Below are 13,172 nucleotides of genomic sequence, written 5' to 3'. Positions count from 1 at the left end.
GGATACTACTCAACGTCCCTAGTGGAACAAAACGAGTAGGATGTGATGTGTGCAATGATTGTTATTAGTCCTTGATGTTGTTGTCCTGTGTTCTGTTGAATGTTGATTATGCTTGACAATGTTTGAATTGTTCTGAATCTGTTATGTTGATTATATCTGATGGTCCGTGGAATAAATTGAGTATTTGTGACAGTAGTGTATGCGTGCCTGGTGTTGTATGAAGCTTTTAGAGTGTGTATGCCGAGTTTGTCATTGAGTTGGTGACAGGTAGTTTTGTACCAGCAGTGCCAAATGGTCCCCTGTGGCTTTGTCTAATATGCTAAGTCTTGATGTTCTCGTTCTCGTTGATAGATTCTCCCATTCCAATTCGTTTATGAGTTCTGTTACACTCGTTTTCCAGTCATAGTTGTTGTAGAGCATTCTTGCTGCCCTTCTCTGTATTTTGCCTACCTTTTGTACTAATTCTTTAGTGTAGTTATCCCACACTGCAGAGCAGTACTCTAGGGTTGGCGTGAGAGATGTATGCTGCTTTTTTATTTGATCTTGTACATGAGCCTAGGTTCCTGCGAATGAAACCCAAGGGTTCATCCTGCAGATGTTGTTATTATGTTTACATGTGTGTTCCATTTGAGATTTTGATGAATGTCTACACCCCTAGATATGGATGAGTTTTTGTCTCCTGTAAAATAGAGTTGTCTAATCCATATTTGGTGATGATTTCTGACCTTGATGATGATGGAATTTGTAATACATAACATTTATCTAGATTGAATTTCATTTGCCACTTGGTTTCCCATTCAGATAATGTGTCTAGGTCTTCCTGGAGTGTTTTAGTGTCATGTTTACTATTGATGTTTCTATAAATTATGCAGTCAATCTGCGAACAGTCGTACAGTTGAGTGTAAGTTTTCATGTAGGTCGTTGATGTATATGAGAAATAACAGTGGTCCGAGTACTGTTCCCTGTGGGATGCCTGATTCCATATCTGCCCATGTGGAACGTTCTCCACCCACTACAACCCGTTGTTTACGTTCTTTTAGGAATGAAATGAGACATTTGTTGATTTTACCATCTACACCATATTGTGCTAATTTGAGTAAGAGTTGGTTGTGTGATACAGTGTCAAATGCACAGTGTCACAGACACACACATACATACATACATACATACATACATACATACATACACACATACATACATACATACATACATACATACATACATACATACATACATACAGACACTTTGCCATGCCTACAACACTACTGAACCTTATTGGTTCAGTTGTGCTAAAAAGGAAACAAAACAAAAATGGCTGTACTTTAGAAATTAGCGGAAGCTATATTGTTAGACTAGAGAAAAAGGTGAGATGGGTTGGTAAATTTACAGTAATGTAAACAAAAGAATACTAGTAGTTTTGCTGACAATTAAGTTGTGTGAAACCACACAAGTGTGCTACATTGAGATACCATGTACTAGCGTCAATATACCAAAACCACAATAATTACTAGTAGAAGCCTGATTGCATTTTTTTTTCTGTCTACTCTATACATATACATTTGTAGCATTGAACCCCTAGCTTTATCCGGGCAGTCTAATTTCTGCCCCATGCAGTTTCGAGCAGTAATTTATACGATCAACAACCGGTCCGGTCAGCACTCTCTTGCTTAGTCCTGTTTGCATATGGAGTAAGTTGTCCCTGGCTTAACTGGGCGAAACGCATGCACCGTCTGCAAGCAGGACTATCTCTCACTCAGAATGCAGCAAAAAACTGTACTTGTACTACACAATTGCATGTCCTACGAGTATGATAAAATACATGTAGCTTCACTATACCTACGTAGTTTCTTGAGTCGATGCTAGGCAAAATGTGGTATATGGTAAAGTTTATTTTCAGCTATTAACCTGTAGTGTACACATGCATTGTACTGGGGATGCTTGCGCAGCAGCCGCGAAGCTGCTGCATAGTGGCTCAATGACTAGTACGCATGCGCGTCCTATATACTATGCGATGTTTTTTTTTATGGTTTTACCCAAGGATGCATTGCGGTACAATGACTATGCATGCATATTCTAAATACTTATGCACATTTTCCACGCGAAGGGCGCTATCTACGATATCATCATTAGGCAGCCAGTCATGAATTAATCTACCCTGTGGGAGCTTAAGGGGTTTGCCTAGTTATGATATTTATATTATGACTTACAGAACAAATATTGATCCTTGGCATCTGAAAAGTGTTGTTTTTTTCTTCATAAGCTTGGTGCAGAGTATATATGCTCCACTTTATTCATATTCAAGTAACTGTTCAATCATAAATTTAGTTTGTTTAATACATTAGCACAAACACCTTGTGATCTAAAGTATTTTCTATTCATTTTGCAATATTTATTTGAGCAATGTCTGACTTTTGGACAAAAAAATTATCATTATTACATCAACTTTGAATTTATGAATTGGGCACTGTAATAGCTTGTAGTGGCTCAATGACTAGTACACATGTGCGTCCTATATACTATGTGATGTTTTTTGGAAGGATGCGTTGCAGCACAATGACTTCGTATGCGTGTTCTATATACTGTGTACATCTCCACGCAGAGGGTGCTATCTACAATATCATCGTGAGGTAGCTGGTCACAAATGAATCTACCCTGCGTGACCTTATGGGCTTTGCCTAGTTTTGATATTACAAACTGTAACAACGTGTGGTTATATATGGTACTGTGGCCAGCCATGGTTATGCTAACATTGGATGTATGCACTATAGGGCTACAAGGTTTGACATATCTGTTCTCAAAGATGGGAAGATGTGTCGAACCTCATAGCATTCTATCGCCTACCACAGCACCATCTTTCAACGATGAGTGATCAAATATTAAAGGAGTGAAATGTTTGCCAAGATAGTCTAAAATTGCCTTAAAACTCCAAATCTCCCTTACCAATGGTACTACCATTAGATGTGCTGACCTTTATTATAATAATGCCATTTAACTTTTTAAGAACATATTTAAACCCTAAGTAAGGTATAAAGAATAGTTTCTGATACTTGATGGTGCTGTCTTGTAAAGCTTGGAGGTTACATGTATTGCTTGAAAGGGTCTGAATAGCCTAAAATTGGCTTTAAGAGTAAAAATAATCTGCAGGGCTTTTAGGATGAGACCCCTAGGACCCCCCCCCCCCCACATGAGGTGGACACATCCCAGTCTCAAGCTATTCCGTCAAGGTGCTATAAAAACTATATTTCAAAAATATTTCAACCCTATGTAGTTGTTTTGTACATGTTGGTGCTGTCTTGTAAAGCTTGAAAATTATTATCTGAAAGTGTCTGAATAGTCTCAAAATTTACTTTCCAGAGTAAAAAACCTCCAGGGCTTCCCCTCAGACCCCCATGAGAGATGTATACATTCTCTTCTCAAACTTTCCCCCTTCTTTTCACTCAAGATTCTATTAAACCCTTCTTGGAATATATTTACCCTGTGTAGTCAATAATTTTATGATAATCCTAACCTGAAATCTTATAATGTATTTGCAAGACTGTCAAGTAGTCCACACTGAGTTATGATAAAAAAGTACCTGTCATGTGAATATGATGTGTGTGTGTGTGTGTGTGTGTGTGTGTGTGTGTGGGGGGGGGTTATCGTGCTTTAGCATGTTTTTGGTTATATATAGGGGAGGGGGTTCAGTGACTTTTTGTCGGCCCAATGGAACAATCCCCCCCCATTCATGTATTGCAACGAACTATGTAATGTTGTTTTAACATGAAATGTAATCCTTGCATTGAATTCCATTCTAATCAAAACTATCACAAATGGCTTATTGAATGAAATATGTATTCAATAAGATTACACATGTACATGTATGTGACATCTGTAAAGACAAATTTGTTTGGAGTTTACCATTCTAGAATGGTGGGTGATACTTCCATGCTAGAACAAATCGGCAAATCTTTTCTCATGTATCAATCTGTAAGCAAAACTGTATTTATTCATGGAATTGGTGACAATTTTATTCTTTTAATTTGGTTAGTGAAATTATTGAGGAAGTGCTTTCACTACCAATTCAAATTATTCTCTTATAAACATCAAACATTTCTAGGTTAACCATTCTGAGTATGTGCAAGGTTTATAAACTGTTTTGGTAAAAAGACTTAGTTCTCAACAAACTTACACTTATCTCCAGTTAGTAGCATGTTTCATTTGTTCTCCCTGTCTTCCATGACAAATTTTGACCAAAAAAACAGTAAGTCTTGCCACTGGGGGCACAATGTTTGTCAACAACCAGCTACATGTATCTTCTATACTTCATAATATAATTGTTTGTCCAAACTTTCATTATAGATTTATAATGTTTAGTTACATTGGTCAGCACAAATTCCAAGGTCAAAGGTCATCACATAAAAGTATTATAGGTATATAATTATGTAAACATACATAGTCAGCTAATAAATATGCAAGTTAGGTCTAAAATATAAATTTTTGTAAAAATGTTTCAAAAATCTTCTCCAAAATTACCAAGCCAATTGAGTTGAAATTTATTATGTGAGTGTCTTGGGATGAGTAGATATAAGTTTGTTCAAGACAATATGACTGGGTTATTAATATGCAAATTAGGTCTAAAATTAGATTTTTTGTAAAAATGCTTCAAAAATTTTCTGCTCCAAAACTACTGGACCAAATGAGTTGAAATTTGTTGTTTGGATGTCTTTGGGATGAGCAGATCTAAGTTTGTACAAGACAAATTGAGTGGTTTATTAATATGCAAATTAGATGTAAAAAACAGAATTGGGGGTAAAAATGCTTAAAAAATCTTCTCTAAAACTACTGGGCCAATCGAATTTGTTGTGTAGGTGTCTTGGAATGAGCAGATATAAGTTTGTTGAACACACATTGATTTGGTTATAAATATGCAAAAATAAAGGTAAAAATAGAATTTTTGTAATATGACTATAAAGTACTATATTTTACCAACTTTCTGTGTGAAATGTGTTCGTTAGTGTGTGTGAGTCATCATATGAAAACACTAACCACTTTATTACTTTGCTAAAACGAAACTTCATAGTGGACAACAGAACCACTACAACATGTTAACCCCCCCCCCCCTCCAACACCACCACCAACAACAACAGACTAACAAATAAAAAAAAGCGGAGCTATTCTGACTGATATGTCACTTGTTGAAACTTGTTTAACGATTATATCAGTATATAGTACACCCTGCAGTATAGTGAATGTGAATGTGAATGTAAACATCTGTGTGTACATATATGCATAGGTGTGCACACAATAAAATACAATTATAGTGATTGATTGTACATACAATATATCAGTGCCCCTAACGTTGTTATACTGCATACACATTTAACTAAGCAGAAATTAACATTATGTCATTTTATAAGTTATTGAACAGGTATATATTGTTGATGTCTTGATGAAAAAATTCCTGAAATTCAGCTAGTGGAGCATTACACATTTCCCAACGGCAAAGATTTCAACCCAAGATTATACTACTTATAGATATAATTGACCACAAATTAATAAGTACAATCTCATTTAATAAGTTATTGAACATATTTATACGAATACATTGTTCATTGTTGTGATGAACAAAATGCAAAAATAATGCAGCTAGTGCAGGTTTAATCAGGAATTATATGAAGTTTTGTTTTGAGATCTCATGTCCATAATGATGTCTGAGAAATGTTGTGTGCATAAACCCTGTATTTTTTTCAAGAAAACAACTGTACTATGTTGTTGGTTTTTTTTTTTAGCACAACTCAACTTCTTAGGTTCAGTAGTGATACAGTCATGGCAAAGGGTTTGTCTGTCTGTCTGTCTGTCCATCTGTCTGTCTTTGGATGTGTGTGTATGTGTGTGTGTGTGTGTAAACAACTTAACAGCTCAACCAATTGACATGATATTTAGTGGGTATATTACCTTGGGCGTTTAGTTGGGAAATTGTTCAATTCAAAATGATCTTACCACTGATGTGTGATTTGAAACTAAAAAAATACTTGGCAGATCGGTCTGAAATTTGATGAGAACACTCTTAGTGGTGTTTAGATTATGAACTGTTAATAACATCATGATCCTATCAATGATATGCAAATTAGGTCTAAAGGGGCGTCTTTTTGGTCAAAAATCTTTAATTCCAAAACTTCTGAGCATATTGGGCTGAAATGTCGCTGGAATATTCTTCAGGATGCTTATATTAGGAATTGGTCACAGCATGATGACCCCATCAGTTATATACAAATTAGGGCTAAAAATGTGTCTTTTTGGTCAAAAATCTATAATTCCAAAATAATTTAGCAGATTTCGTTGAAAGTTGATGATGTTTAGATTAAGAATTGTTCATAACATGATGATCCATCCCATTAATGATATGAACATTTTGGTCAAACTCTATAATTCTAAAACAAAGCAGATTGGGCTGAAATTTAATGTGGATGCATCTGGGGATGTGTCAGTGGAGCTGTATTCATAACAGGATGATACCATCTGTGATATGCAAATTAGGTCTAAAAATGACAATTGTTGTCAAAAACTTATATCTTTAAATTGAATGGTGAATTGGGTTGAAATGTGGTGGGGATGTTTCAGGAGGTGTTATTCTCCAGTTATTGTTTAAAATATTATGACACAATGTGCCTTTGCAACCAAGACCGTTAGCAACAGTGAAATGATGCATATTACAAATATAACAACAAGGATGGGTAGCAAGTTGAATACAGATTCAAAAATATGGATGCGATATGTCTAGCAACAAGACTACGCCCATAACAACACCTAAATACAGTTGTGCTACAATGCCATTGGCGCTATATTCTAAAAAAGTAAAATAGACAGACCAAGTTTATTTTTGCAGAACACCGAAAAAAATAATCGTTAAGAATAATCGTTATTGTACATACATGCAGGAAGTGACAGATGTACAGCCATTACAGAATAGTTTTATATTGTCTTTTTTAAGTTGATGTCAGTTTCCGCACCCACTATTTCTTGTGAGATTTCACGATTTTCGCAATGTTATTATTATTTTTCGCGAATACCTAAAAACAAAATTTAGGGTCGGCGTGAAAAAATAGGTGGGGGTTGGGTAACCGGAACCAAAGAATGTTTTTTATTTGGCCTAATCAAGCTTTTAATGCATGGTGACATTTCAATATATGGAAAAGTACATATTTATGCACAGACTAGAGATGTGATTATCCTAGGGGATTACCTGTGTTTATTCAAAGTTAATTTACAATTGTATTCAAGCAATATGAACAGACCTAAAGGAAAGTTGCTTAAATCCAAAATAAATACTCATTACTTATCAGTAAGGTCAATTAACAAATGGCAGAGTTTTTGTGTTTTATCTTAATTCTTAGTTAAAAGTCATATTATGAGAGGGACATACAGAAGTCTCACTAAATTGGAAACAATCCAGAGCAAAAATGCAATACCGTAATCATCAACATTGAGACATTACATTTTGATCAAGTTCATTATTGATAAGCCTCTTTCACATTGCTTCCTCAACTCTGGCAATCTCTAGTAGATGATAATTATGTTAGTCATGCAGTTAGGGTTAGACTGCAGGGGGACCCAGGCTAGTAGTAAGAGGGAATATTATTCCATAGTAGATGGAGATATTCTGGTAAACTTTGGATTGTGGAAAATTATTCTATTAATTTCACAACATTTCCAAAAACAATAGATTTACAGGGGGATAAGATGAATTTAACTATATTAGGGACCGGTCAGTTTCTTCGGCCGGGGGGGGGGGGGCGGTGGATTGGGAGGGGGGTCACCCTGTTTTTGAAATTGGCAGTAGGGGGGGGGGGGGTCATGCGCTTTTCAAACTTGTGGATAGGGGAGGGGTCATTGTGTTTTGGATTGTGATAGAAGAAAAAAAATCCCTTTTCTACAATGGCATATAGCAAGTTGTCTGAAATGTGGTACATGTAAATATTTGTTTTTCTCCCTGTTTCTTACATGAATTCTTACTTATTAGTTCAAGCATAACTATAAATATACATATACATGTATTACCTAGCTACCACACTAGTTACAGAACATGTCATGTAAATGCTTGGCTGTTTCACAATCAGTGCTTCACTTATATTGCACTTTGGGGCAAAAGTGAACTTGAAGGTTTCATAATGGTAATCTTCATAGATAGTTTATAAAAGAAGTTAATCTAAAATGTGTCCTACTCGTCACTATGAACTTGTCAGAAAGGAAGAATACACTTTCTTTTTGGACACTACATGTTATTGACACTACAAATCACCACATCTCATCAGATTCCAGTTTCTATTATACACTAGGTATGACCACCTAAAGTTCTCTAACATACCGGTGACTTTACTATACATGCAATATTAATGCCACTATACAAATGTTACAGAGCAATTTTATGTGACATGGGAAACTCGTTTAAAACTTACATTTACATTAGCTATTCGAAGCTTGGAAATATTACCCCAAAGGCTATGAATAACCTAAACATTGCCTTAATAGAAGCAAAAAACTGCAGATCTGCCAGGGGAAAACGCCCAAGGACTCCCTCACCCCCAGAGGTCACTCAAGCATTCAACCAATACTCAGATGCGCCAACAACCTGTTTACAGTCATAATGGTATTAAACTTTTCTTAAATATTTTCACCGAATTCTAATTTGAGATGATAGTCTTTTAAAGATGTGAAATGTTTGCCAAGGGAGTCTAAAATTGCCTTAAACTCCAAATCTCCCCTACCAATGATACTACTAGTAGATGTGCTGACCTTTACTACATGTAAATAATGATGCCATTTAACTTTTTAAGAACATATTTCAATCCTGTGTAAGTTATAAAGAATAGTTTCTGATACTTGATGGTGCTGTCTTGTAAAGCATGGATTAAGTTATTGCTTGAAAGGGTCTGAATAGCCTAAAAATTGACTTTAAGATTAAAAATCCTCCAGGGCTTCTAGAGGGAGACCCCTTTGGATCCCCAACATGAGGTGGACATATCTCAGTTTCAAGCTCTTCCCCTTTGTCAAGATGCTATCAAAGTATATTTCAAAAATATTTCAACCCTGTGTAGTTGCTTTTTACATGTTGGTGCTGTCTTTCTTGTAAAGCTTGGAAATTATTGTCTGAAAGGGTCTAAATAGTCTCAAAATTGACTTTTCAGAGTACAAAAACCACCAGGACCCCCATAAGAGATATACATATTCCCTGCTCAAGCTTTCCAATATCTTTCACTGTCAAGATCCTTTTGGAATATATTTACCCTGTGTAGTCAATAATTATAATTATGATAGTGCTAACCTGGGATCTTATAAAGTAGATGCAAGACAGTCAAGCATCCACACTGAGCCACGATAAAAAAATACCTGTCATGTGAATATTATATATATATGGGGGGTGGGGGGGTCATCATGTTTTAAAATTAAGTGATGGGGGGGGGGGGGTCAGTGTCTCTTTGTCGGCCCAAGTTAAGAATCCACCCCCCGCCCCCAGGCTGAAGAAACTGACCGGTCCCTTAGGGTAGAGTTATTACTCAACTATTTTTAGGGTGAAATTATTGCTCATAGTATTTACTGAAGCATACTTATCTTTACTTTTTTGTTCAAGTTCATTATTAGGAGTGTTCAGAAATTATTGTTTTTTGATCTCATTAAACCATTAACAATTTTATGAGGTACTTAAAATAATGTAACGAGTGTGTGTGAATGGCACTACAATTAATCTCTCCTTGAGGTTGCTTGGAAACATTGTTTTCATAACTTTAACAGTGAATAACAGGTTGGTTCAAGTTAAACTGCCTGTCTGTCTGTCTGTCTGTCTGTCTTTCTGTCTTGTAAGTGATTTTGGTATTGAACTTTACCTATCGAACTACTGGAGAAGAAATTTGGTTATAATTCAGAAAGTGTTACTGTTAGTCTGCAAATTGTGAATGTGTCATACTTATGTAATTGGCCCTAGCAACCATGACCATGCCCTTAGCAACAGTCACATGGGATGGGTAGGCGATTGAGTAAACATTATTGTAAAATATGTAAAATGTGTAAATGCCCTAAGCAATAAAGGTAAACAATGACATAATGCCAAAATAACACTGGTGACGGTAAGGTAAATGGATGAGCATTGCAAAATTGTATGTAGATATGCCTAGCAACAAGACCACACCCATATTAATATTAAATTATTGTGTATATTGCAGATATAACACCATGTATGAGAAGGCACGGGAATACACCTTCAAAGAATGTATGCAAATATGTATAGCACAAAAGACCACATAATCATTACAGAAAATTAATGTGTTCTGTCAACAGTTGTGCTAAAGCACCATTGGCGCTTTTGTCTATCAGAGTAATGATACTTTGTTTCTGGGAGATTGAGAACTCTCTTTGTTCAAAAGCCGTATTGAAGGAATCCACCACCTAAGCATTCAGTAATGGCCAAAAATGTTTATAGAAAACTCTACTGTTATCCCACCATTTGCAGACGATGTATTAACTGTCATCGTGGCTAATGTATTAAAAAGCTCTCTGTTGCAAGATGGTATCAAGTAATTCCTGAGATTCTGTATCAGGGTCTCCTAGCATTGCCATTCTTCCTCCCCAAATGGCTGGACCTCGTATAGATTTGAGTAGAAAGATCTGATTCCTGATACAGTTTATGTTAGCTGGTTAATGATTACATTATGGTCTTTCTTCAAGTGCGTGGCTTTATACATTCATTTCTTTTTGTGATGCTTTTCTAAGTTCAGGAAATACTTAATGTTCCCCTTCCCCCTTTTGATACCAGGTAGATCTCAAGCAAGGTAGATTGGCGAGGTAGAGCTCATTGGGGGAAATGGAAATCTTCCTCTGTAATTAGGCAATCCTGTTTTCCAGATCAACAATGTTTTGTTTACAATGTTTAGTTTTTTTCTTGCTATACTGGATGATCTTAAGTTTGATTAGGTCCCACTTTATTCTATTATCCCCTAGCCCTGTCACTGTAATTTCTCCTGGTCAATACCCTATATTATATAATGGTCACTCAGTCTACTAAGTATGGCAGATGTAAAGGATATTTGTGTATTATGTCAATCATGTCATGATTTTAACACGAAACTTGTTTTATTCAAAATTATGCAAATGAGGTTGACCATGTACCATGTACATCTAAATCAATCCATCATAATTAGCAAAACTGAACTGAGGTTCAGTATTGCTATAGGGATCACCTGGCGTCTGTCTGTCTGTCAATATGTGTGTCGATGTGTGTGTGTATAGTCAAAAACCGATTGCCATGATATTTGGTGGGTCCATTACCTTGGCTGTCAAGTTGGGAAATTGTTCAAATCAAAATGATCTTACCATCAGTTTCAGATTTGGGTAAAAAAAATGTTATTTTTGGTCAAAAAACTTAAACTCAGAAACTACTGGGCAGATCGGGCTGAAATTTGGGTGAAACGTTTTTCAGGGTGTTTTTACTAAAGAATTGTTCATGATGGTCCCATCGGTGATATCCAAATAGGGCTAAAAATGTGTCTTTTGGTCAAAAATCAATAATTCCAAAACCACTGAGCAGACAGGGCTGGAATTTAATGGGAATGCATCTACGGATGTATGGATGAAGAAATACTAAAGATACAATGATTCCATGAAAGATATGCAAATTAGGTGTAAAAATGGCCTTAGCAACCATGACCACACCCTTACCAACAACCAAATTGCAGTATATTTTGGTCAAACAAGTCAGTAAACATTCAAAGATTGTATGCAAATATCCCTAGCAGCCATGACCACACCTATAGCAACAGCCAAATGGTCGTGTATTTCACAAAGATAACAACAGGGATTAATAGACAAGTGAAAAAACTTCCATAAAGTTTGTGTAAATTTATTTAGCAAAAAGACCACGCCAAATGATCACGTATATTGCAAAGATAACAACAGGAAGTAATAGACATGAATAAATATTTTAAAAATGCCTAGCAACAAGACCACGCCCATGCCAACAGCCAAACGATCGCATATATTGCAAAGATAACATGAATTAATAGACAAAAGAATAAATATTTTAAAAAATGTATGTTAATGTGCCTAGCAACATGACCACGCCCATACCAACAGCCAAATGATCGCATATATTGCAAAGATAACAGCATGGTTGGATAGGCAACTGGATAATCATTCAGCAAATGACCACCTATACCTAGCATGGTTCAACATGTGGATAAACATTTTTTTAAAAACTGTACAGTTGTGCTACAATGCCATTGGTTAAAATGTTTATGACAAGTTTAATACCATTATGAAAGTAAATTTTGGCGTATCTGATTGTTGGTTGACTGCATGCGTGACCTCTGGGGGTGAGGAAGTCCTAGGGATCTCCCCTAGCAGAACTAGAGTTTGTGTGGGTCTACTAAGGCAATTTGTAGATTAGTTGTAGCCTTGAAGGTAATATTTCTAAGTTTTCGAAAAGCTAAAGTTTTTGTAAGTTTTAAATGAGTTTCACATGCATAACACATACAAAACGGTCCATGTAGTGTCCATAACATTGGTATAGTGGCATTACCATTGTAGATATAGTAAAGTCACTGGTATGTTACAGAACTTTAGGTGCTAATACCTACAATGTATAATACAAACTGAAGTCTGATGAGATGTGGTGATTTGTATTAGTGTCAATAACATGTACCGGGTAGTGTCCAAAATAGAAAATGTACAATGTGTATTAATCCCTTTATATTGAAGAGTAGAACATGACATGGTCTGTAACTTGTGTGGTAGGTAATACATTATGTATTATGTATAGTTATGTTATCACTCTTGATGAAATAATATTAAAGAATAGTATTACAGATAAGAAACAGGGACACGAATATATACCATAATTCCAACAAGGTCATGCCATTGCCATTTTTTTTAAATGCTACCCATGCCAAATGAATTTCCAGAGAGTGAAGGTGATTTTTGTATAATCTTATCTAGTGAGAACTAAGATTGAGACAGCAAATTACAAATGAGTGGTTGTGTGTGTGCATTCTGCATTTTGTCAACAGGCAGGGTCCAGCTCACTGTCGTCGGCAGCTGTGGGACCAAACAGTCACTCACAATTACCGACCTTACTCATTAATCAATCTATATAATAATAATAATAAGACTTAGGAAACATTTCAAGAAAATATTTGTATATTTAC

At 35.8% G+C, this 13,172-nt stretch overlaps 1 protein-coding gene across 1 annotated transcript in view; it reads left to right on the top strand.

Annotated features, from left to right (window-relative positions):
- The window catches only part of LOC144450371 (uncharacterized), a 191,433-nt gene that overhangs the window by 178,065 nt on the left and 196 nt on the right, over positions 1-13,172 (top strand). The window lies entirely within an intron of this gene.

Source organism: Glandiceps talaboti, chromosome 19 (genome assembly GCF_964340395.1).
Source record: "Glandiceps talaboti chromosome 19, keGlaTala1.1, whole genome shotgun sequence".
Classification (NCBI taxonomy): Eukaryota; Metazoa; Hemichordata; class Enteropneusta; family Spengelidae; genus Glandiceps; species Glandiceps talaboti.
This window is presented reverse-complemented; position numbering and strand designations above follow the sequence as displayed.